Raw genomic sequence first — 26914 nt, 5'->3', positions numbered from 1 at the left:
CAGGGAGACATAGTGGAGGGGTAACGCGCGTGCAAGCAGTTCCTCCTGACACCACTTGGGTACACTGTGGCATCCACCAAGAGGCTCTTGCTGCAAAGGAAATGCCTGACAGCTTGAAAGACGTTTTGGACACTACAGTAAAAATGATTAACTTTGTTAAAGCAAGGCCCCTGGACGCTCGTATTTTCTGCATTATGCAATGATATGGATCTTGACCATTAACGCTTTTACAACCAGGCCCACCACATCTGTTGACTCATCCAGCTGTAACGCATAGAATTCACTGCGCTGGTTATCAAGGGGCAAAGTATTAACACGTTTTTTTAAATTGAGAGATGAGCTTAAAGTTGTCTTTACTGACCATTTTCATTTGTCTGACCGCTTGCATGATGACGAGTTTCTCACACGACTGGCCTATCTGGCTAAGGTTTTTTCTCGCTTGAATGATCTGAATCTAGGATTACAGGGACTCTGCAACTATATTCAATGTGCGGGACAAAATTGAGGCTATGATTAAGAAGTTGTAGATCATCTCTCTGCATTAACAAGGGCAACACAGGTCTTTCGATCATTGTTTTATTTTTTGTGTGTGCATGTAACCGGTGCTATACTGCACCGCTGTAACTGCGTTGTGTGTGGTTGATTGAGACTATAGACGTGGACTTTGGAGATCAGGTAGTTTTAATCAAGCAGAACTCACTCTCTGCATCTGCATCCAAAAGGAAATAAAACATTTGTAGAGCACATATGTTCTGAGAATCGTCGCCCCTTTCTCTCTCAGTGCATCAAAATTATTTTTGAATGCAAAAATGTATACACTCTCCTTATTATACATAACATATTTTACATAGATAAAACCACATACCTGCATCCAAAAGGAAATAAAACATTTGTAGAGCACATATGTTCTGAGAATTGTCGCCTCTTTCTACAACAGATGCACAATAGGAGGGACTGGGATCATTTGAGGAGCTAGCCATAGTTCACATACAATAGCCTGCTAATACCTTAGCTAGCTATTAACCACATGTTGAATTCAGAATGTTGATATCATCCTAAAAAGTACAAGTGCATCTTAACAATACCATCCACTTATGAGTAACCTCTAAATATACATCATTATTCATGAAGCCTTTAAAAAAATAATCCTGTACTAAATCATCTCTGTACTATGTTAAATGTACACCTTCTGGTGGATTGACACTATTAGTCTCTTGACTGGTTTAACTACCCTCCCCGCCCTTGGGCGACCTGCCACGGGGCTAGAGGCCATGGTGACTAACAGTGGCTCTGGCCTTAGATCATTGATCAGAAGTGGGTTTGAAGGAATCAGCTCCAGAATCTCAGAGGTGCTTCCCCAGTCATTTTCCTCAAGCAAACAAGGTTCTTCTGGCTCTGACTTTCCATCCGATGTCCAGAGCTCGGAGTAATCGCTTGAATCCTCCGCCAGCCAGGATGCACTTTCCTCCCCAGAGTCCTCCATGTCTTCCCTGTCCAGTCCATCGCCGGAGTGGGTGACTTCTCCTGCATCTACATTGATTGAAGGCCCTGCAGCATCACTGTCATTGAAGTGCACTGAATCATCAATTTCAAATGGCAAGAAATTCACCTGCAGCAGTAGATTCCTGTGAACCACTTTCTGTTGCAGGAATTAAATTCCTCTGTTATAATACCCAATTAAAATCAAACACTCTGTCAATTCATAAGAATTTGTATGACCCTTATTTGTATAAAATGGACAGAGCCCAGTCTTAAAGTCAACCAGCAGCGTTTATTCACGAGAGTACTGCCCATTACACATTTTATCACAGGTTATAAACTGAAAATGACGTCATTAGTTTTAGTACTAGCCCGTGTCATCTCCGCTCTAGTACAATGGCTGTATGGTTCTCACATGTCTCTCCCTATTAAGATAATATATGACCGAGCCAAGGCCAGCTTGTGTAGATAAGCCTTCTAGCCAGTCTGGCTATAAATTCATTCATTTCTACTATGGTACAGACAGTCATTGTTCTAATTCTTGATTATATTTACACACATTATATTCAGTACTAGGATTAAAAAGAAAATTCATACATATACAGTAACATAATATTATTCTGATTAGTACATATACAGTAACATAATAGTATTCTGATTAGTCAGTCTTGATTGAAATGTATACATAATTAGTCATTATTGATAAAAATTCCCTTAACACTTTCTCTGCTGTAACGGTCTTGGATTATGTACGTGCGAGTTTGTGGATTAACTGAAGTCACTGTGAAAATCTCGGGGTTCCACTTGTCAGCCAGCTTGCGGCGATCCCTTTAACCCTTGTTGGCGATGAGGACACTATCCCCCATGGACAAACCGATGCCTTTAACCCGCTTGTCATACTCCCGACCTTGTCGTCTCTGTTGCTTGTCAGTGTGCCTTTGGGCAACACTCATAGCTTCCTTCAGCCCAGTGATCAGAGTCTCGACATACTTGTTGTAATCCACAACACTGGAGTCGTCCAAAACATTGCGCAACGTAACATCCACTGGTAACCGAGGGACTCTACCAAACATGAGAAAGAATGGAGCATAGCCCATAGTCTCATGAACAGCGGCATTGTAGGCAAATGTTAATGACTGGATTTGTTCAGGCCAATGTTCTTTGGTTTTCAAGGGCAGACTCCTGAGCATGCTACCTAAAGTCCCGTTGAAGCATTCAGTTTCTCCATTCCCCATTGGGTGATATGCTGTGGTTCTTGACTTTTGGACACCGGAGAGCTTAAGCAGTTCTGCTATTAGCTCACTCTCAAAATTTGCGCCTTGATCAGTATGGATCCTTGATGCAAATCCGTAGACACAGAAGACATGATCCCACAGTTTACGAGATACTTTCTTGGCTGTCTGGTTTCTGCATGGCCATGCATGGGCAAGTTTAGTGAAGTGGTCAGTCACCACCAGAACATCAACTGAGTTCTTCTTATTGTCTTCCGCTGTCCAAAAATCCAAACACACCAACTCCATGGGAGAGCAAGTTTTGATGCTCTCTAACGGGGCTCTAGCCGCTGGCTCTGGAGTCTTTGCTAGAACGCATCTCTGGCAGCAGCGCACATACTCCTTGATGTCTCTCTCCATTGCAGGCCAGAAAATCTCAGTCTGGCCAGAGCTAGAGTTCTAGCTTGGCCTTGATGTCCTGCAAGGTCGTGAATGCCAGTCATCGCTTTGAGTCTCAACACCTCTGGCAAGACATACTGGAACTTTCTCCGGTTTGTGTGACTCTCCTTAATGACACGATACAGAACTCCCTCTCTTAGGATCAAGCGATCCCACTGTTTCATCAGCAACAACACTTTAGAAGAAACATTGTATCGATCTCGTCTGGTGGGCCGTTTCTTATTGAAGACGAAAGGGATGACCATGGAAGTCACAGAGTCTTGCAGCTGGAGATCTCGAAGTTCCTCGTGCGAGAGTTCAGGCAAAGTGTCAATACCAGGAGAAAGCAGCCGTTGGGTGTTGGAACCAAGCTGGATTGCTTGCATCTCCGTTGAACATTCCCAGTCGATATGGAGCTGACATATGGCCTTCACTTCAGCAGTGGTCAAAGAGGTTATCTCCTGGGGATAAGAAGCCCAACGGAAGGCATCTTGGACATCATAGGACTCCCTCATCAGTCTCTGCGCGACAGTCACTGCAAAGGGGTCGCGGCTCAGTGCATCTGCTACTGTATTCTTGCTGCCTGGGATACGCTTCAAATCAAAGTTGTATGGTGCCAGCTTGGCAACCCATCTTTGCTCGCAAGCGTCCAGCTTGGGTTTTGTCATGATGTACGTTAACGGGTTACTATCTGTCCAGAAAGTGAACTCGTGCCCCTTAAAACCTCTCTGATCTCCCCATCCCGGATCCGGGATCGTGAATACAAACTCAAGCTCATTACCATAACGCAACGTTAACTATTCATGAAAATCGCAAATGAAATGAAATAAATATGCCATCTCTCAAGCTTAGCCTTTTGTAAACAACACTGTCATCTCAGATTTTCAAAATATGCTTCTCAACCATAGGAAAACAATAATTTGTGTAAAAGTAGCTAGCTAGCGTAGCATTTAGCGTTAGCATTAGCGTTAGCATCCAGCACGCAACATTTCAACAAAAACATAAAAGCCTTCAAATAAAATAATTTACCTTTGAAGAACTTCGGATGTTTTCAATGAGGAGACTCTCAGTTAGATAGCAAATGCTCAGTTTTTCCAAAAAGATTCTTTGTGTATTAGAAATAGCTCCGTTTTGTACATCACATTTGGCTACCAAAAAAAAACGAAAATTCAGTCCTCAAAACGCGAACTTTTTTCCAAATTAACTCCATAATATCGACTGAAAACATGGCAAACGTTGTTTAGAATCAATCCTCAAGTTGTTTTTCACATATCTCTTCGATGATATATCGTTCGTGGAAGCATGGTTTCTCCTCTCAATCAAATGGAAAAATACTTGCACCTGGCTTTGCGCACCAAATTCGACGCAGGACACCAGGCGGACACTTGGAAAATGTAGTCTCTTATGGTCAATCTTCCAATGATATGCCTACAAATACGTCACAATCCTGCCGACATCTTGGGGAAACGGCAGAAGGTCTAAGCTTATTCCTGTCGCATTCACAGCCATATAAGGAGACATTAGAAAACAGAGCTTCAGAAATTCTGCTAATTTCCTGTTTGACGTTTCATCTTGGTTTCGCCTGTAGAATGAGTTCTGGGGCACTTACAGACCATATCTTTGCAGATTCTGAAACTTCAGAGTGTTTTCTTTCCAAAACTGTCAAGAATATGCATAGTCGAGCATCTTTTCGTGACAAAATATTGCGCTTAAAACGGGAACGTTTTTTATCCAAAAATGAAATAGCGCCCCTAGAGATCCAACAGGTTAAGCCAGTGACTGAATTTCTCACACACACTCCATTTCAGTGCTAGAAATTCAAGTCTGTGTGCCGGATACCTTCTCTGCGACTTACTCAGGGTCTTGCTCGCAAATGCTATGGGCCTTGCCTTATCTTCACCTTCAGGTACTTGGCAAAGCACAGCCCCAAAACCATCCAAGGAAGCGTCATTGAAGAGAATGGACGGCCTCTCGAAATCAGGGTGAGCTAGCACGACACAATTCAAAAGAGCATCCTTCAGCTTCTGGAATGCAACGACACACTCCTCAGTCCAATCCGATAGCGTCTTCTTCCGGAAAATCCCACTGTTGCCCTTCTTCTCATCTCTTCCTCTTCTCTTTTGACCCCCAGTGAGTGCAAACAAAGGTCTGGCTATAGCAGAACAGTCAGGAATGAAGTGCTGGTAATATAATACCATACCCAAGAAGGATTTCAGCCTCCGAGCAGAGGGAGTGCATCCGTCTGCCTCCATCAGCTGAGCATGGCTCATCTTGGCAATGGCCTCCACCTTATCAGGATCCACTGACACACCGTCTTCTTTAATGATATGTCCGAGGAATTTAACTGTTTTTCGTAGGAAGTGGCATTTTTTGGGTGCTAGTTTGAGATTGTTGGCTCTTAGACGGCTAAACACAGCTTCAAGTCGCTGTAGAGCCTGTTCCTCGGTGGGTGCAAAGACCAACAAGTCATCTAGGTAACAAAGGAGATTTGAGAAGTTTAGTTCCCCAAATATACTTAACATCATTCTCATGAAAGAGGCCGGGCTGTTACACTGACCATGTGGCATGCGATTGTACTCATAAAGTCCCATCGGTGTGGTAAAGGCTGTGTACTTCTTGTCCTCTTCATGAACTGGAATGTTATAAAATCCTGAGGTCAAGTCCATGGTGCTGAAAAATGCACTGCCACCAAGGGCTGCGAGGCAATCTGCTTGATGAGGAAGGGGATGAGTGTCCTTCACCGTTCGTGCATTCATCCACTTGAAGTCAGTGCATAACCTCAGACTCCCGTCTTTCTTCCATACCATGACTAAAGGGGAGGCATACTCACTAACTGACTTGCGTATAACACCTACTTCTTCAATGTCTGTCAATACCTTCCTCAGCTTCAGGTAATGAGCAGGCGGAACTCTTCTCTATGGTAGCCGGAAGGGTCTGTCATCAACCAGGTGGATGCGGTGAACATAACCCCTGGCTTCTCCGCAGTCCAGATTATGCCTTGAGAAGATGTCTTCATATTTTGTGATGGTATTCACAAGCTTCTCTTTCCACTGGTCAGTTACCTGGCATCCATCAATGTCAATGTCTACTAATCCTAGATCAGACAGTCTTTGTTTCAGATTGTGGCAGCCATTGTCATCCTGCTTCTGTTCCATTGGGGTTTTCCTCACTTCATGAAGTCCCTGAAAGATTGTTGCATCCTCGACAGCCAAGCATGTAGACACATCGGCCAACTTCATGTTACGTCTTAGGGTGAGATGTTTGTCAGAACAGTTTACTACCTTTAAAGCACATATGTCAGAGTCAAGGCCCGCGGGCCACATCCGGCCCGCAAGAAGGTTTTTTACGGCCCCTGGGATGATCTTGATTTATTATTAGAACCGGCCCGCAGCAAGCCGGCAGCCCGCAGATCTTTTACACGCACCAATACTACATTTCCCACAATGCAAAGGTGACGCACCGAGCAGTAGGCTGCTTCATTTCAATATTTATTGGCACAGCAGTCGTCAGCATCACAGTAAAATTAACTTTCAGATACCCATCAAAAATGGCAAAACGGAAGGTGGATACTGAGAACCGGGGGTTTCAAACAAGGTGGGAGTCGGAGTATATGTTCACGAAGGTAGCTGGAAAACCTGTGTGTCTTCTGTGTGGAGAAAGTGTGGCGGTACTGAAAGAGTATAATCTGAGACGACATTATGAAACGAAACACGCGGACACACACGCGGACGCAACTGTCAAGGCCAGTTTTATTTTGGCAGAAGAGATCGCTAAATCAGCCCGGCCATTTACGGAGGGGGATTTCATCAAAAACTGCATGATTAAAGTTTGTGACGAAGTTTGCCCAGAAAAAAGGCAACTCTTTTTAAATGTGAGTCTGAGCAGAAACACCATTGCCGAGAGAGTAGACCAGTTGTCCATCAATCTAAAAGAGCAGCTTGTGAAAAAGGGAAAAGATTTTATTGCATATTCCTTGGCTGTGGATGAGAGCACCGACATTTCTGACATTGCCCAGTTGTCAATTTTCATCCGCGGAGTGGACTCCAACCTAAGCGTGACAGAGGAGTTTTTGGCTTTACGTCCTATGCATGGCACAACTACGGGGCATGATTTGTATGAAGAGGTGTCAAGATGTGTAAATGAGATGGAGCTGCCTTGGGAAAAACTCGTGGGTTTGACAACCGACGGAGCACCTGCGATGTGTGGACACAGGAGCGGACTGGTGGCGAAGATACGGGAAAAGATGCAAGAGGAAAACGCGACAGGTGAGCTGACAGCTTATCATTGTATCATACACCAGGAAGCGTTGTGCGGTAAAGCCTTGAAAATGGAGCATGTAATGAGCATCATCACGCGCACAGTTAACTTTATCAGAGCCAAAGGTTTGAATCACCGCCAGTTCAAGGCATTTCTGACGGAGTTAGAAACGGAGCATGGTGATTTGCCTTATCACACAGAGGTGCGATGGCTAAGCCAGGGAAAGGTGCTTCAAAGATGTTTCGAGCTTCGTGAGGAGATTTGTCTGTTCTTGGACAGCAAAGGGAAAGACACAACACAACTCCGAGACAAAATGTTTCTGTGTGAAATGGCTTTTCTTTGTGACATTACGAGTCATCTGAATGCAATAAACTTGCAGCTGCAGGGTCGGGATCGTGTCATCTCTGATATGTACAGTACAGTGAAGGCATTTAAAACCAAACTGACTCTGTGGGAGACGCAGATGCGGAAAGAAAATTTGAGCCACTTTCCCAGCTGCCAGACCATGAAAGAGAAGCTCTCTACCAGTGCGTTCCCGAGCACACAGTTGGCTGATAAAATAGGTATGCTTGCCGCTGACTTTCGACGCCGATTTGCTGACTTTGAAGCACAAAAAAGCAGGTTGGAACTGCTCGGTAACCCATTTGCTGTTGACGTGGAAAGCTCACCACCAAACCTCCAAATGGAGTTGATTGACCTCCAATGCAATGATGCACTGAGGGCAAAATATGCGGCAGTGGGTGCTGCGGAGTTCGCCCGTTTCCTCCCCGGCACAATGCCCCAGCTGCGCATCCAGGCTGCTCAAACGTTGTCTATGTTTGGCAGCACATACCTGTGTGAACAACTGTTTTCTTTGATGAACCTGAACAAAACATCACACAGAAGTCGACTTACTGCTGAACACCTCCACTCAATTCTGAGGATTTCTTCAGCTCAGAGCCTTACCCCGAACATTGATGAACTTGTGGAAAAGATGGGACACCACCAAGTATCACCCTCAACCTCAAACAAGTGAACATTACTGTGCAATCACATATTTAGAGTTTTTACTCAGTTCAAGTTTAAAAGTTAAAATTTAATATTTGTTTTCACTGCATGTTACTTCTCCTTAAACAAAGTGTTGTTTTTGATTAATAGATTTTTGCACTTTATTTTTTTGTATTTCAATCCAATTATATTTTTAAAATATTTCAGTTGAGTGGATGATAGAAAATTGCTATTATTGTTTTTTCTTTGAAGTAAATTTAGCCCACTTTTGCTAAAATAGAAAATATAGTCTACTGATGGTGCCTTGAATACCGGTTTCTTTCATTTAATGTTCATGTTATGGGGATATTTATATAAAGGAAATTTGTCTTTTGTGTCTGTTGAAAATTAAAGATTACTGACAGAGCCATAAGAAAATATTGCTTTATTTATCTGATCATATTGTAATATATTTGTTAGGTTTTCAGTAGGTTCAATTAGGTTCACTAGACTATATGCGTCATTTAAAATTTTTTCAATGAACATTCGAACAGTCCGGCCCTCGTCTTGTAGCTGATTTTTTTATTTGGCCCTCCGTCCATTTGACTTTGACACCCCTGCTTTAAAGGGACCCAGCCATCTCCCCACATGGGTGTAATAACTCTACCCACGAGTATGTTTCTGGGCATGACCTTTGACCTGGTAGGTTTGACTATTACAGTGCTGCCTGGAGACAATGCCACATTTTTAGGAAGTTTACCCCAAACTAAGTGTTCAGTCTTGGGCGAAAGAGTCACAGCTTGAGTGAGCTTCGCTGTCCCAATCTTGTCATCGACTTGCTGTCCCTTCCATCTTGTGACACTTGTCATCATCTGCAGAAACTGCTCACCCTCTGGTGAGTGGGTCTGGCCATCCATGTTGTTGACGAGCTTCCAGTATTCGTCAGTGCCTTTCATATGCATAGGATTAGTATGTGTGGATAGAAAACACCCTGAAGTTTCTAAAACTGGTTAAATAATGTCTGTGACTATAACAGAACGTGAACAGCAAGCGAAATCCCAAGAAAAACCTGGTCACAAAAACCACAAAAAAGTATTCATCCGCCAGTCTCTGAATTGTCTATCGCAAGCGAAAATAGATAACGGTGAGGTTGCAGTTCCTACAACTTCCACACGATGGTTGTTGGTTTAAATCCTTGGTGGAATAAGAAATAGGCCCTTCCTGTCCTCCAGGAACAGGAAGAGGCTTATGGGAGAGAGACAATGCACGCTGATTTCAAGAGTAGCTGCTATTGAATACAGATCGCCCAGTGATCAATTTGATCGATTATTAACGTTTACAAATACCTAAAGTTGGGTTACAAACGTAGTTTGAAGTGTTTTGTAAAAGTTTATAGACAACTTTTTTAATTTAAAAAAATGACGTTGCGTTTTGGAACGGAGTTTTGCCATGGATCAGACGGGCTATATAAATTGACATTTTGGGTATACATGGACGGATTTAATCGGGAAAAATACCCAATTGTGATGTTTATGGGACATATAGGAGTGCCAACAAAGAAGCTCGTCAAAGGTAATGAATGTTTTATATTTTATTTCTGCGTTTTGTGTAGCGCCGGCTACGCTAATTATTTTGTTTACGTTCCCTTCAGTTATTTCGGGGTGTTGCATGCTATCAGATAATAGCTTCTCATGCTTTCGCCGAAAAGCATTTTTAAAATCTGACATGTTGGCTAGATTCACAACGAGTGTAGCTTTAATTGAGTACCCTGCATGTGTGTTTTAATGGAAGTTTGAGTTTTATTGAGTACGATTAGCATTTGGCGTTGCACATTTCTGCAGATTATTGGCCAGGAGAGACGCTAGCGCTTTTGCAGGAGAGAGCACAAAATCTCATACGTTTTCTAGAGATCATCAAATTCTTTCTTGGGGGTAGACAGTTGAACACCCACATTCCCCCTTCACCTGTGGGCGTGTCAGTTTTAATGGTTGCTGCTGTTGTGGTGGGCATCTCTCACCACCGGGATTGGCATAGCGTTCCCCCGGTTTTGGACAATTTGACTTCCAATGATCTGGGGAAAAGCACCAGAGGCCAGTTCTCATGTCTACAGTGCATCACAGTGGAGTGATCTGTTGAGCCACAAACCCTGCATTCCCTACGCCTGAAGGGTTGGGCGGGGAAATATGTTGCCTTTGCCTGTGTCTGTGAAACCATAACATAAGGCCCGTTCATAGATTCTCTCCTGGGTATGCTCTTCTCTAAGGTACGTTCAAGCAGGTGAATGAGTCTCTCGATACTTGCACTCTGCCCATCTTGTTTGGTGCTTGATGTGAGAGAAGTGTCACTGCATGCACCAGCATTGACCCCGCCTTCACATGGAGTTATCTGGGGATGTACTGTTACCTGCTTTGAGGTAGATTGACACATGGTAGGCTTCCTGCGGCGTTCTTGTTCATAGACTCTCTTTTTTTTATATATATATATATATATATATATTTTTTTTTTACCCCTTTTTCTCCCCAATTTCATGGTATCCAATTGTTAGTAGCTATCTTATCTTGTCTCATCGCTACAACTCCCGTACGGGCTCAGGAGAGACAAAGGTTGAAGGTCATGCGTCCTCCGATACACAACCCAACCAAGCCGCACAGTGCGCATCCAACCCGGAAGCCAGCTGCACCAATGTGTCGGAGGAAACACTGTGCACCTGGCAACCTTGGCTAGCGCGCACTGCGCCCGGCCCGCCACAGGAGTTGCGTGATGAGACAAGGATATCCCTACCGGCCAAGCCCTCCCTAACCAGGATGACGCTAGGCCAATTGTGCGTCACCCCACTGACCTCCCGGTCGCGGCCGGTTACGACAGAGCCTGGGCGCGAACCCAGAGTCTCTTGTGGCACAGCTGGCGCTACAGTAGAGCGCCCTTAACCACAACCTCAAGGTGGTGTATAAGCCAGGGCTAGAGATGTATGTGAGTGACACGCTCAGCAGGGCTACTGCATCAGGCACTCGCATGAACAACACGCAGTGTGCAGCTTACAAACAGAGCAAGTGGATGTTGAACACATCAACCAGGCTGACTACCTCAATGTTACGGACCAGCGCCTTATACAAATCAGACAGCACACAGACAGGGACGAGCAACTCCAGGCATTGAGGTCTGTGATTCTGATGGGCTGGCCCGACTGCAAGGAAGAAACTGCTTTAGCCGTCAGAGAATATTGGCCAGTCAAAGAGGAGCTCAGTGTTCAAAACTGAGTAATATTCAAGAGTCAGAGAGTCGTTATTCCCCGGTCTCTGCGCCCTGAGATGTTGGCAATCGTGCACTCAAGTCACATAGGAGGTGAGACCTGTTACAGACAAGCACGTGACACACTGTATTGGCCAGGAATGCAGAGTGAAATCAAAGACTATGCCATTGAGCAACAGAGAGAGACGATGATGTCCCACGAGCTACCGATGCGCCCCTGGCAGATAGTAAGTCTAGATCTCTTCCAGCACAGTGGCAAAGACTTTCTGCTGGTAGTCGATCATTACTCAGACTTTTGGGAGATTGACCTCCTCCCTGACCTCTCAGCAGAGACAACGATCAAATGCTGCAAGGCTCAGTTTGCCCGCTATGCCCAGCCAAATAGGGTAATTTCAGACAATGGACCCCAATTCTCCGGAGTTGAGTTCCGAAAATTTGCTGCAGGATGGGGAATTCGAGCACGTCACTTCATCACCACGATACCCAAAAGCTAATGGGAAGGCGGAGTCCGCAGTAAAAATCGCAAAGAACCTCTGCAAAAATAATCTGCGAGAGGGCAAAGATGCCTGGAAAGCAATCCTGCAGTGGCGCAATACCCTGACAGAAGGCATGGATAGCAGCCCGGTCAAATGTGGTCGCATGACAAAAGACAGAACCCCAGCAAGTCACATGGGGCCTGAGGCACTGGGCGAAGAGCCAGGGGATCACAGGTCGGCCGCTCCCTCGCCCATCAATTCTCCCCTTAGAAAGTCAGGTGACATGCCTGTGCGGGAACCCGCAGTCCTCACAGACAAGCCCTCTGTCTTTTCACGCTGCGGGCGTCTGTCCCAGCCACCAAAAATACTTAATCTGTAGGTTTCCCATCAGGGATTGTTGACAGACAGAGATAAAAGTTAAGAGAATATCAAAATGTGTTGTTACCTGAGAAAAGAAAGAAAATACTAAACTGTTCATGCTGGAAATTATTACTAGGTTTGTTTTGTTAGTGAATTGACACCTCCTGTTCTATTTTATTAAAGGGAAGATGTTATGGGTGTAAGATGGCACAGTGATGCCATCTGTTGGTAAATGTTCATTACTTCAACTCTTGTGTTTTACCGGGGTGCTTGAGATACCTGGATGTGTTGTGATGTACTGAACAAGACTGGTTACTCGCATCAATGCCTCTGTCTCGTCATTTAACATTCAAACAGATGGTAGGGATGGGTGAAAAACAGGGTAAAGAAAAATAAAGTGAATTAGAAATGATGCAAACAGTTAAAATGATAGAACCCACAATCTGATATTAAAGCTGCTCTACCCCCATAAAAAAGTGCCTCTACTTTCCCACTGTGTCAAAAAACCTAAGATTTAAACAAATAAGGCCATCACTTTAATAATCACACTTCACTTTAGCAGTCAAACAAAACACCCAGAGGTGCCACTGCAGTAGAAACATGGCATTACAATTCATACATGATTTAGGAATGACTGGTCATTGATAACAAGGTTGAAGATCAGACGATTGAAAGGTATGTTTTAATAAAAGCTGTCTGCAAAACAACTGCCTCCTAAAAGTTAAAACATACAAATATTGAATAATTCAAACAGAGAATGAATTTCTCAACAACAAAGTCTATACACCTATTTATATTAATCTTACATCAATTTACATGCTTAACTTATATTAACTGGGTCATTCTATGAAAATGGTGGCTTCTTGAACAGCCAACTTTTTACAAATTGTAAAAATCTAAACTTAGTCAGATAATAGTTAACCCCTTAACATTATAAATCAACAAATGACAGCTTAACATTTGTATATTTTTACTACATTACATTAAAAAAATGCTTGTTCTGCCTTGTCGTGGAAATTTCCTTAATTACCAAATGATGAGAGAGCAAATCACACACGAGTCAGAGTTATGCTTAATCTTCACCTTTAATAATAATTAAGCTTTTGCAATAGCATTTTGACTTTCAACAGTTCAGTATCTCTAATGAAAAGTTGAGAGTGCTCAACATAATGGCAAATGGGTTCCTTAATAGCAAAGATCCAACCCCAACCCCCTCTCAAAACGACATGACAAAACACAGGTCTTAGGAACTTACACAAAGAAAAGACTTTACTTCAGAGGAGTATCCCCAAAGAAGACAGTTGGCTATAAATTATCGTTCAGTTTGGTCTCCTAAACAAAGCTCTTATCTCGTCCTTGGTACAAAATGGTACCAAGACATTACCCCCACCCTATGATATATATCAAATTGTCATTTAGATAGAACCAATTCTAAATACAACCAATCCTGGACAAACTCACGGAGAGGAGAGTGGGGCTATAGGTCAAAAGATATGTTTACACATGATGACCCCTTGACCTCTCCCCTCTCTGCGGCCCATGCAACTTAGTCTTGACATAGAACAGATAACTGCCAATGGCCACCACTATAGTACAACAAAATACATTCTTATGAGAAATAACTCATAAGCATATCATGAAAATAAAAAATCTTATCTATGTTACCCAACTAATTCTGATCATTCCCTAACAGCCTTTTTTGGCACTGGTGTTAACTATATTTTAGATGACAATTCAGGCTTTCTAGAATATAATTTCAGTCTTTACTTTGCATATATAGTCAAAGACAAACATTTATGGTAATACTAAGAAATTGTTTGGATTGATAATTTACTTTAAACATGCATGTGTTCTATTCTATTGTCTGACATTTTCCCATTTATACTAATATTTTTTTGTAACATAAATAATAAAGATTGAATCATCAAAATATCCTTAAAATGTTTACTAATGAATGTAGCAACAGTTAGGTAGATACAAAAACCATATTAAGTTAAATTGGGCAACTCTGATGCCAGAACACCAATATGCCATACAGTGACACAATGTGAAACCAATGACAAACATAAGATTATTTCAAAGAAATTGTATCAATTTATCAGTAATTTTTAATTACACATTTCAGGTTTCATGAGATGGGTTGATTTAATATGAACAATAAAATTAGGGTTATTGATCAAAGATTAAGACCAAAAGATTGATTGACTAAAATGTGTCTTTCATAACACAACAGATTCGTTGTCGGTAAAGATGTAATATATACAGTGGGGCAAAAAAGTTCTCCCACTTAAAAAAGATGAGAGGCCTGTAATTTTCATCATAGGTACACTTCAACTGCGACAGACAAAATGAACAAAATAAAAATCCAGAAAATTACATTGTAGGATTTTTAATGAATTTATTTGCAAATTATGGTGGAAAATAAGTATTTGGTCACCTACAAACAAGCAAGATGTCTGGCTCTCACAGACCTGTAACTTCTTCTTTAAGAGGCTCCTCTGTCCTCCACTCGTTACCTGTATTAATGGCACCTGTTTGAACTTGTTATCAGTATAAAATACACCTGTCCACAACCTCAAACAGTCACACTCCAAACTCCACTATGGCCAAGACCAAAGAGCTGTCAAAGGACACCAGAAACAAAATTGTAGACCTGCACCAGGCTGGGAAGACTGAATCTGCAATAGGTAAGCTCCTTAGTTTGAAGAAATCAACTGTGGGAGCAATTATTAGGAAATGGAAGACATACAAGACCACTGATAATCTCCCTCGATCTGGGGCTCCACGCAAGATCTCACCCCGTGGGGTCAAAATGATCGCGAGAACGGTGAGCAAAAATCCCAGAACCACACGGGGGGAGGACCTAGTGAATGACCTGCAGAGAGCTGGGACCAAAGTAACAAAGTCTACCATCAGTAACGCACTACGCCGCCAGGGACTCAAATCCTGCAGTGCCAGACGTGTCCCCCTGCTTAAGCAAGTACATGTCCAGGTCCGTCTGAAGTTTGCTAGAGAGTATTTGGATAATCCAGAAGAAGAATGTCATATGATCAGATGAAACCAAAATATAACTTTTTGGTAAAAACTCAACTCGTCGTGTTTGGAGGACAAAGAATGCTGAGTTGCATCCAAAGAACACCATACCTACTGTTACGCATGGGGGTGGAAACATCATGCTTTGGGGCTGTTTTTCTGCAAAGGGACCAGGACGACTGATCCGTGTAAAGGAAAGAATGAATGGGGCCATGTATCGTGAGATTTTGAGTGAAAACCTCCTTCCATCAGCAAGGGCATTGAATATGAAAGGTGGCTGGGTCTTTCAGCATGACAATGATCCCAAGCCCGGGCAACGAAGGAGTGGCTTCGTAAGATCTCAACCCCATAGAAAATCTTTGGAGGGAGTTGAAAGTCCGTGTTGCCCAGCAACAGCCCCAAAACATCACTGCTCTAGAGGCGATCTGCATGGAGGAATGGGCCAAAATACCAGCAACAGTGTGTGAAAACCTTGTGAAGACTTACAGAAAACGTTTGACCTCTGTCATTGCCAACAAAGGGTATATTACAAATTATTGAGAAACTTTTGTTATTGACCAAATACTTATTTTCCACCATAATTTGCAAATAAATTCATTAAAAATCCTACAATGTGATTTTCTGGATTTTTTTCCCCTCATTTTGTCTGTCATAGTTGAAGTGTACTGATGATGAAAATTACAGGCCTCATCTTTTTAAGTGGGAGAACTTGCACAATTGGTGGCTGACTAAATACTTTTTTGCCCCACTGTATTTGTATTTGATTTCCAGCGTAAGATGCATGCAACATAATACAAACATGAAATCCTACTCTCACGCCTATCCACAAAATCGCGTAGCTTGTTAAAACAGTATATCAATTATTGTGTCGTGACAAACAGTGTAGGTCTACTTAAAGGTTTAGTTCATCTGAATTACATATTGGCTTTCTTACCGTATACGCAAGGTATTTTTGTATTTATTAAATATAATTGTTGAAGGTTTTAAAAAACATTATTTTGAGAAAAAAGATTGTGCTGTTATTGATTGTAACTGCCGTTATTGTCATGTCCCTGGTGTTACCAGCAAGAACAGTAACGCCAGTGATAAAGCCAGTGAGACATCTGCAGACAAGATGGCATATCTAAGATGGCAGCCACTGTTGCTCAAACCACACTTCTTAAATTGTAAATAAATCACTTAATCATGCAATTTTATTTCCTTTCCCCTTTCTATAAACTGTATAACACCAGTGACACATCTTCAGTCCTTGCATGAAATCACCAAGTTAATCATCAAATTGTTAACATATGAAGAGTACACACTTACCCTGTGCTTTTCAAAACAGTCGTCTCCAATGAACCTTTGATCCAGGAAGAATTTGGCAAGGATGTTGTATTTTTTTAAAGTTGTGATTTTTATACATTTTAACACCAGTGACATGAAAGAGGGACAGCTATTACTTGTAAATTATTTGTAATATTTATTTAATATTTTAATTTAAGTAGTCCACTAAATAACTATAATACTTTCCATTGTATCATGTCATTTAAAGAAGGAGAAAAATATATTTTTAAACTCAAAATGTCTCTAAACCATGACTCCTGAGCTGAGGGACAAGACAATTTCATGGTACTAACCGTGCTCTACAATATAAATGTTTGCAGTACAACTGTCTTACATATGTTTTTATTAATAATGTTATTAATAATAACAAAACATTTTATACACCTGTCAGGAACGGGTGTGGCTGAAATAGCCGAATCCTCTAATTTATTATTTTTGTATATATAGTGTATGTACGCAATTTTTTTTGTGAGCGCTACTTTCCAAACTCATGGATAGCATTTTTGTGTCTATGTGTCCAGTATGTAGGAAGTTAAAAGGTAGTTTCGAGAGACAATGCTAACTGGCGTTACAAGGGCTCCAGGACCAGTGGAAGCAGAATAGCCCCATAACATCAACAATCCACCACCATATTTTACCTTTGGTATGAGGTACTTTTCTGCATATGCTTCTGTTTTTAAATGCCAAACATACCTCTGGTCTGCGTGGCCAAAAAGCTTTATTTTCATGTGATCTGACCATAGCGCCGGTTCCAATCCAAATGCCAATGCCGTTTATCAAACTCCAGGCGATGCTATGTTCAGATGACATGAAATGGAGCTCTTTGGCCACGCACATCGGCTGGGTTTGGCGTTGAAAAAGGGAAGCATTCGGAAGCATTATTTGAATTGAAGAGGGCAGTCCATAAGCTCAAACTAAGGATATCAAGGATCTGGAAAGATTCTATATGGAGGAATGGTCTAAGATCCTTCCTAATGTGTTCTCCAATCTCATAAAGTAGTTTTAAAGAGGCTCAGTGTCGTTATCCTCGCAAGGGTACTGAAAACAGGGGTGCCGATAATTTGTCTATTTAAAAACTATATTTTTTTATTACTTGTTAAACAAAATCTCTTTGAGCAACTTTATTAGTATAAAGTATTATTTATTTTTTACAGTCTTTTGTGCTCATCTTTATCAAGGGTGCCAATAATTATGGACCTGACTGTATCAAATCATTTTCGCTCCCTGCCTTCCAGATGGCCCTGAAGGATCTACTCTAGTTCAAAAATATTCACACACAGTCATGGCCAATTGCCACTGGTCCTTACCACACGGGCACATCAATGGACCACTTTCCCCTTCCCACATGCCTGGTCAACCCACTTTTCACTACTCCTGCCCTGGGGCATCAGACGAGCTGTAGGAGCAAGTCCTGGAAGGCCTGCAGATTACGGGAGACAATCAGGCCATCTGAGCCTAGCTGGGCAGCCAGTAGGAACAGCCTCCTCTTGTCAGCCACCGCCCCCAGAGACAGGGCCTCATGGAGCTCTGACACACTCAATGCGTCTGACTTGTCCTAGAGGGGACACAAGACGGACAGTGAAGTTTACTATCAAGTCACACTGAGTGTGATGAGCACCTGTTAAAATGACTAAATCATAAATAAAACAGTTTGACAATCTAAACAGCGATGCATGGATGTATCACAATACTGGTCATGACAGTTGTAACATCACACTTATAACAGTATCATTATAACACTGCTCAAGTGAGAGGTTACTAACAGGATGTGCTCACTGGAGAGCATACATGTATCCAGTATAGGTGTATCCATATCCGAGACACTCATATTGCCCACACTAAGATCAACATGTTTAGATAAAAATTGAATATGTTTCCATTCTCTTGGTCTTTCTATCTCCGATGTAAATCTGCCCATAGACAGTATAAGCCCGTATAATAGTCAAGGTCACCTGTTTGTTCCCCAGGACCACCACAGGAAGTTGTGAGTGCAGTCTGAGGAGGCGATGCAGCTCAGCCTTGGCCTGTGGGAGACGTCGTCTATCAGTGGAGTCAACCACATACACCAGGGCATGCGTCTTCCCCAGGTACTCTGCCCAGCAGACAGAGGTAGGAAGGTAGGTTACTTGAGAGGTGTTGCTAGGCAATAAAGAAGATGTATGAACTTATGTTGTCTACTTTCTTATTTGTTTGACACACTACAAGAAGGCCAAATGAATTATTCCACTCAAGAAAAGGTAAATGATGCATGTTGTCCAAACGTATAAGTGAGTCTAAGCAAAGGCACATGATTATAATGCTTTTGGTAAAGCCACTGGCATTTTCAGGGCCAATCTGTGACAAAATTAAAGGTGATAGATAAAGCTTAAAGCACTCTGCATGGAGTCTTACAGGCAGGTTGAATTGCCCTGCAAGCATATGTAAAAATCTGTTGTGCAAACTGCATAGCTTACTTTCTAGGAAATGCAGCTGACGGGCAGGGGCACTGAGGCTCATAAAGTTGAAACCCCTGGTGGGACGGCAGTGCCCTCTCTTGTCTCCGTCTGTGGCTGTCAACCCCTGAAGCATACTGCTCTTCCCAGCTCCGTCTAGGCCAAGGACTAGCACCTGGCACTGCCCACCCTCCTCCTGCTCAACATGCAGACACAGCAGGATGCCATCAGAACACCTGTTCTCTCACAACAGCAACATGAAGTTATCTTATCCCATTTTTATTTTCAAAGGTACAGATACATAGATCATTGTTACTCCTGTAAAGTGCAGAACTGCAATATGTTTTGTTTACATACAGTGCATTCGGAAAGTATTCAGACCCCTTGACTTTTTCCACATTTTGTTACGTTACAGCCCTATTCTAAAATGGATTAAATACCAAAAATTCCTCAATCTACACTCAATACCCCATAATGACAAAGTGAGAACATGTTTTTAATACAAAACAGAAATACCTTTGTTAAGGGATTTTTTTTAATCAATAATGACTAATTATGCATACATTTCAAATCAGGACTGACTAATCAGAATACTATTATGTTGTTGTATAGATGTATGAATTTTATTTTAATCCTAGTACTGAATATAATGTGTGTAAATATAATAAACTGTATCGGCCCCCCCTTCAGCAGTGACGTAATGGGAACAGCCACCTGCCCAAAACCCTGGATAAACCTCCGGTAGTAATTGGCAAACCCTAAGAACCGCTGCACCTCATTTACCGTGGTTGGAGTCGGCCAATTACGCACAGCTGCAATGCAGTCACACTCCATCACCAACCCCGATGTGGAAATGCGATACCCAAGGAAGGGAACGGCATGTTGGAAGAACAAGCATTTCTCAGCCTTAACGTACAGGTCATGCTCCAACAGTCAGCCAAGTATCTTGCGCACCAGAGACACATGCGCGGCGCGTGTAGCGGAATAGACCAGAATATCATCGATGTAAACCACCACACCCTGTCCGTACAAGTCCCTGAGAATCTTGTCTACAAAAGATTGGAAGACTGCTGGAGCATTCTTCAACCCGTACGGCATGACGAGGTACGCATAATGGCCGGATGTGGTACTAAACGCTGTCTTCCACTCATCTCCCTTCCGGATACGCACCAAGTTATATGCACTCCTGAGATCCAGTTTTGTGAAAAAACGTGCTCCGTGAAATGACTAAATCGCCGTGGCAATGAGAGGTAGCGGGTAACTATACCCCACCATGATGGAATTTAGACCTCTATAGTCAATGCACGGACGCAGACCTCCCTCCTTCTTCTTTACAAAAAAGAAACTTGAGGAAGCAGGTGAGATGGAGGGCCGAATGTACCCCTGCCCCAGAGATTCAGATATGTATGTCTCCATAGCCACCGTTTCCTCCTGGGACAGGGGATTGGCAAACCCTAAGAACCGCTGCACCTAGCCACCGTTTCCTCCTGGGACAGGGGATACATGTGACTCCTGGGAAGTGCAGTGACTACCAGGAGATTTATCGCACAATCCCCTCGTCGATAGCCAAATCGGCATATTCTGAGGGAATGCGCACGGTGGAGACTTGGTCTGGACTCTCCACTGTTGTAGCACCAATGGAAACTCCTACACACCTGCCTGAGCACTCCTCCGACCACCCCTGTAGAGCCCTCTGTTGCCACGAAATCCTGGGGTTGTGATTGGCCAACCAGGGGATCCCCAACACCACCGGAAACGGAGGAGAATCAATGAGGAAGAGACTAATTCTCTCCTCATGACCCTCCTGTGTAACCATACCCAGTGGAGCCGTGGCCTCCCTGACTAGCCCTGACCCTAATGGTCGGCTATCAAAGGCGTGCACTGGGAAGGGTTTGTCAAGCTGAACAAGGGGGATCCCTAACCTGTGTGCTATACCGTGGTCAATAAAATTCCCCGCCGCGCCTGAATCTACTAGCGCCTTATGCCGGGAAAGAGGGGAAAATTCAGGAAAAACAATCCATACATACATGTGACCAACAGGGGGCTCTGGGTGAGCCTGGTGCCAACTCACCTGAGGTGTCCGAGCAGTGCTCGGCCTGGCGTCTCGACTCCCTGGAGGACCCCCTCAGCACTGGTCAGCAGTGTGCCCTCTGCGACCACAGCTGGCACAGGAAAGGCCCCCTCCTCCGGTCACCCTCGCTGCAGCACCTCCTAGCTCCATGGGCGTTAGAGGGGTGGAGCTGGGGGATGGAACTGACAGAGCCCGATCTGGACGTCCGCGGGTCGCCAACTGGTCCAAGGAGAGGGTGGTGTCTCTACAGGCCAGCTCCCTACGGACGTCCTCACGCAAACTACACCTATAGTGATCGATCAAGGCCCTGTCGTTCCATCCCGCGCCAGCGGCCAAGGCCCGGAACTCTAGAGCAAAGTCCTAAGCACTCCTCTTCTCCTGCCTCAGATGGAACAGCCGTTCACCCGCCGCTCGACCCTCAGGTGGGTGATTGAACATGGCCCGAAAGCGGCGGGGGAACTCTGGGTAGTGGCCCTCGCCGAGTCAGGATCGTTCCATACCGCGTTGGCCCACTCCAGGGCTTTACCTGAGAGGCAGGAGACGAGGGCGTTCACGCTCTCACCTCCCGAAGGAGCCGGACGAACGGTCGCCAGATATAGGTCCATCTGGAGTAAGAACCCCTGGCACCCGGCCGCCGTTCCATCGTACTCCCTCTGGATGGCGAGTCGAATCCCACTGTGCCCAGGCAATGAAGGAGAGGGTAGTGGTACTGGTTGGGGTGTGGCTGATAAAGGTGTGGGAAGGCCACCTCTCTCCCATCTCTCCATCACCTGATCCATGGCGGTCCCCAGCCGGTGTAACAATGCCGTGTGGTGTTGAACTCCCTCCTCCACGGACCCTGGGAGTGCGTCTGCTCCTGCTGACTCCATAACTGGTGCGGGATTCTGTGATAAGGTGCGTCTCGGTGAGAGATGTAGGAGTCAGGCGCAGGAGAGCAGGGATTTCTGAGAAGCGTGTTTAATATATATATAGTCCACCAATACAAAAATGGCACAGACGAAAATCCAAAACTAAGCTCTCGAAGGATCAGAAACTCGTGCCAACACACGGAGGAACAACCACAGTGCCGACACTTACATACACGTGCCTAAATAGTGAAAACAATACAGAAACTTTGCACGGAGGAACAAACTCAGTTCCGAAACTTAACTACACGTGCGTAATAGTGAAAACAATAAACATCAAAGATAATCGAGCGCAAATACACACAAGCTTAATCCCGCACGAACTAAGGCAGGCAACAGGTGCCCTATATACACACAGAAATAAACGCATATGAAACCAGGTGTGAAAAGGAACACAGACAAAACAACCAGAAAAGGAAAAAGGGATCGGTGGCGGCTAGTAAACCGGTGACGCCGAGCGCCGCCCGAACAGGGAGAGGAGTTACCTTCGGTAGAAGTCGTGACAACGACTGTCGTGACAGTTATTGCCTTAACTCCCTTATCTTGCCTTATTTGCACTCACTGTATATAGACTTTTTGTTGTCTTTTGTTGTTCTGTATTATTGACTATGTTTTGTTTATTCCATGTGTAACTCTGTGTTGTTGCTTTGCTTTATCTTGGCCAGGTCGCATTTGCAAATGAGAACTTGTTCTCAACTAGCCTACCTGGTTAAATAAAGGTGACATATATATATATATATATATTAATTACTTTGGAATGATTTGCATTTTCTCCTTTAACATTAGACGATTAGTGTGCATTTTCTTATATTGTAGCTTTCTTGGACCGTAACCCTGTATGATTCTCATTATGTGCATCATTCTTTATCAAAACCCTTCATCATTATCAACGTGAAGTCAGATTGTCAGTTTACATGTTCTGAGATGAACGCGCATCATTGTCATATGCATTCTCTGGGCTGGAAGGCCCCATGTCGATACATAAGTGATTCGTTAAATCATCTCTATGCCTGCATGCGTTCAATTCCACTGGCGCCCCTACAGAACTTTAACGCTCTGGCACGTCAAGAATTCAGAGATAAACCGTGAAAACTGTGCGTCTGTCCCCCGATTGCAACAGTTTCAGAGCCATACATTTATGCCGACTGGGGTGGGGGGGGCCTAAATGCCGAGTATGAAATCATTTTTACATAACTAATTTTTGCTATCGTTCTTTCTTATTTTATTTTTTACATCCGTTATTAATGTAACTTGCCCCCCCCCCCCCCCCCCCCAGTTGAAATGGTCTAGAACCGCCACTGCCTACATGGCAAAGGTAGGAGCTTACCTCTTTGATCATATAATATTCCGCTTGGGGATACCATATTCGCCTTCTGTATAAATAATTTAACGCGAGACCCGAATGCAGCCACCGCAGTAAGGGCGATGGATATGTGCCGAAGCAGAACCATGTGGAACTTCTGGAAGGCCGGATAATGTTGCGTTCCAGGACACAGCAGCTAGCCAACGATGAAATGATCTAATGACTTTCACTGTGGACAGTGCACCTGATCTCTCCGCGTTGTTTGTACTGGAAGGAGCCCCGTCAGCACCCTCCTTGTACCCTTCAGTCGGTTCGATTCGTGTGGACAGCAGAGGGTATGGGCTGCGCAACAACAGCTACTGACTGTACTTTGTGGACGAAGCCTCTGAGTTCATTTTTAATGTAATTGCAAAAGGGCATGTCAGTTCCCTTGAAATAAAAAAAATATTATCTATATAATAGGGCCTAAATATTTACCCTGCAGTGAAATTTAATATCATTGATGTACTGTTTTCTTTTGGACTGTAGATCATAATGACCTATATTTAAAACACTTCTAGTTGTGAAATTAGTAAATATTGAAAACATTTGTAAACTACACTAAAGTAACCAGTGAACAGTGAAATCATTGTCAATAAAATGAGGAACACCTCAGTCGGAGGGGGAAATAACCTCCCGACTGGTCAAATCCAACTTGGAATTCCAAGTCCGAAACTCTGGCATTTTTCTAGAACTCAGACTTTCCGACCTGAAGATCCCTGACGTCATGATATGACCTCGTTTTTTTCAGAGTTCCCAGTTGTTTTGAAAGCACGTATAGATCTGACAGAACTGGAGTAAGCAACCAATAATACCAATTCAATACTCTGTGCTACTCTTGTGCCTATTGGCAAGGGGTCAGTTTGCAATAAAGCATGCATATGCCAGTTTTCACGCAAAAATTGGCATTTATAAAACATTTACTTGACCAGTTATCTTAGGTCTCTCTTTGTATTGTGTTCTCTCTTGTCATGATGTGTGTTTTGTCCTATATTTATATATATATATATATTTATTTATTTATTTTTTCATCCCAGCCCCCCTCCCCACATGAGGCCTTTGTCCTTTTAGTAGGCCATCATTGTAAATACGAATTTGTTCTTAAATAAACGTTCAATAAAAAAATTAAGATCATGGTTAAAATGTTACATTAGAACGTAACAGTAGAACAGAGGATTCACTTTGTTATTTCATATGTCTAGGGTAGGCCTAGACAATGTTTCAGAATTTGCGGGCAGTTCAGAGTATTTACGTTCAGGGGAAAAGAAAATGCATTCATTTTTTTATCTGCAAACTCGACAAACCCACTGGCTCCAGGTCATCTACAAATCTTTGCCAGGTAAAGCCCCGCCTTATCTCAGCTCACTGGTCACCATAGCAGCACCCACCCGTAGCATGCGCTCCAGCAGGTATATCTCACTGGTCACCCCCAAAGCCAATTCCTACTTTGGCCACCTTTTCTTCCAGTTCTCTGCTGCCAATGACTGGAACGAACTGAAAAAATCACTGAAGCTGGAGACACACATCTCCCTCACTAGCTTTAAGCACCAGCTGTCAGAGCAGCTCACAGATCACTGCATCTGTACATAGCCCATCTGTAAATAGCCCGTCCAACTACCTCATCCCCATACTGTATTTATTTATCTTGCTCCTTTGCACCCCAGTATCTCTACTTGCACATTCATCTTCTGCACATCACTATTCCAGTGTTTAATTGCTATATTGTAATTACTTCGCCACCATGGCCTATTTATTGCCGTACCTCTCTTATCTTACCTCATTTGCACACAATGTATATAAAAAAAAATTATACTGTATTATTGACTGTATGTTTGTTTATTCCATTTGTAACTTTGTGTTGTTGTATGTGTTTTGAACTGCTTTGCTTTATCTTGGCCAGGTCGCAGTTGTAAATGAGAACTTGTTCTCAACTAGCCTACCTGGTTAAATAATGTTTAAATAAAATAAACTGCAACAATTTGCCATAGTTTTATTTCAGGAATAGTCACTCCTTTGCTGAATACTACAGTGAAAAACTGAGTCACTGCAAAACATTTTGGCAACACCTTCAATAACTTTATCATCTAGTTTGCCATGGCCCTCTATTTTAGAAACTTTGTGGCCTAATTCCAAATCAAACAACAAACTAGAGAAGTACATTTCCTTAAGAAAATGTGTGTGCTTGCTAGCTTTTACAAAAGTATTTATGATTTGAAGTAAGTTATAGTAGTGGTGGTGACTACAGTAGTAAGGGTTATACTGTTGAAAAAGTAGGTAGATGGAAAAATGTATTAATTTGCTGATTGATTGGATAGGATAGCCTGAACACGAGATCATTGGTTTGGTGTCTCTACCTTGAACGGGTCAAGAGTTACTGTTGGATAGTTATTTTATGCTAATTTATATAGTTATAGTTGCTACAAGTTAATTATTTGAAGTTAGCCTGAAAATGAGAAAATTGGTTTGGTGTCTAGCGTGAACAGTTCAACAGTTACTGTTGGCGAGTTATTTTATGCAAATGTAAATGGTTCAATCGAGTACAAGCTTAACTGAATGACAACAGAGAGAATATAATAAGGCATTTTATTGAATAGTTTGGGGTAGGCCTCGTCTCCAAGGAAGGCTCCTCAGAGCCAGATGCTGGTGACCTGTTGTCCTGTGCTGGGCATCTGGCATTGAACCCCCCCCCCCCCCAATTAAAAATAAATACAAATAAGTTACTCAACAGGGAGAAGGGACATGGCGGAGCAATAATTGGATCTAAAGACTACAGACAAGATAAATAGATGTAAAAGAGATGTATGTGAAGAGTAGACAAAGTGCAATTCTTCTGTAATGGAAAGTATCATATGGAATGTTTTTGGTTGAAATGAGACATCTGCGTGTACATCTACCCAGCCAGGCATGCAGTAAGAGACATGCACAATTAACATGAAACACTAACCTAGAATTGAATCCAACAATGCATGCCGTAATGATTGACCTGAAACACTAACCGAGATTTAGTGCACACCAAAATGCAGGACGATATGGGCATCTGCCCGTGTCCCGGCCCAATGCGGACCTGCTAAATGCATTGTTACTCTGAATTATTTAGAATAAATGTTATGTATGATGGTACAGTTGAAGTCTGAAGTTTACATACACCTTAGCCAAATACATTTAAACTCAGTTTTTCACAATTCCTGACATTTAATCCTAGTAAAAATTCCCTGCCTTAGGTCAGTTAGGATCACCACTTTATTTTAAGAATGTGAAATGTCAGAATAATAGTAGAGATAATGATTTATTCAGCTTTTATTTCTTTCATCACATTCCCAGTGGGTCAGAAGTTTACAATAACTCAATTAGTATTGGGGAGCATTGCCT

General features: G+C 42.9%; 1 pseudogene; it reads right to left on the bottom strand.

Annotated features, from left to right (window-relative positions):
• Window positions 1–18182: 18182 nt before the first annotated feature.
• On the bottom strand, window positions 18183–23654 carry LOC139422015 (ADP-ribosylation factor-like protein 9; annotated as a pseudogene).
• Window positions 23655–26914: the final 3260 nt, after the last annotated feature.

Source organism: Oncorhynchus clarkii, chromosome 12 (assembly GCF_045791955.1).
Source record: "Oncorhynchus clarkii lewisi isolate Uvic-CL-2024 chromosome 12, UVic_Ocla_1.0, whole genome shotgun sequence".
Taxonomy (NCBI): domain Eukaryota; kingdom Metazoa; phylum Chordata; class Actinopteri; order Salmoniformes; family Salmonidae; genus Oncorhynchus; species Oncorhynchus clarkii.
The sequence above is the reverse complement of the archived record's forward strand: the minus strand, read 5'-3'. Positions and strand labels throughout refer to the sequence as shown.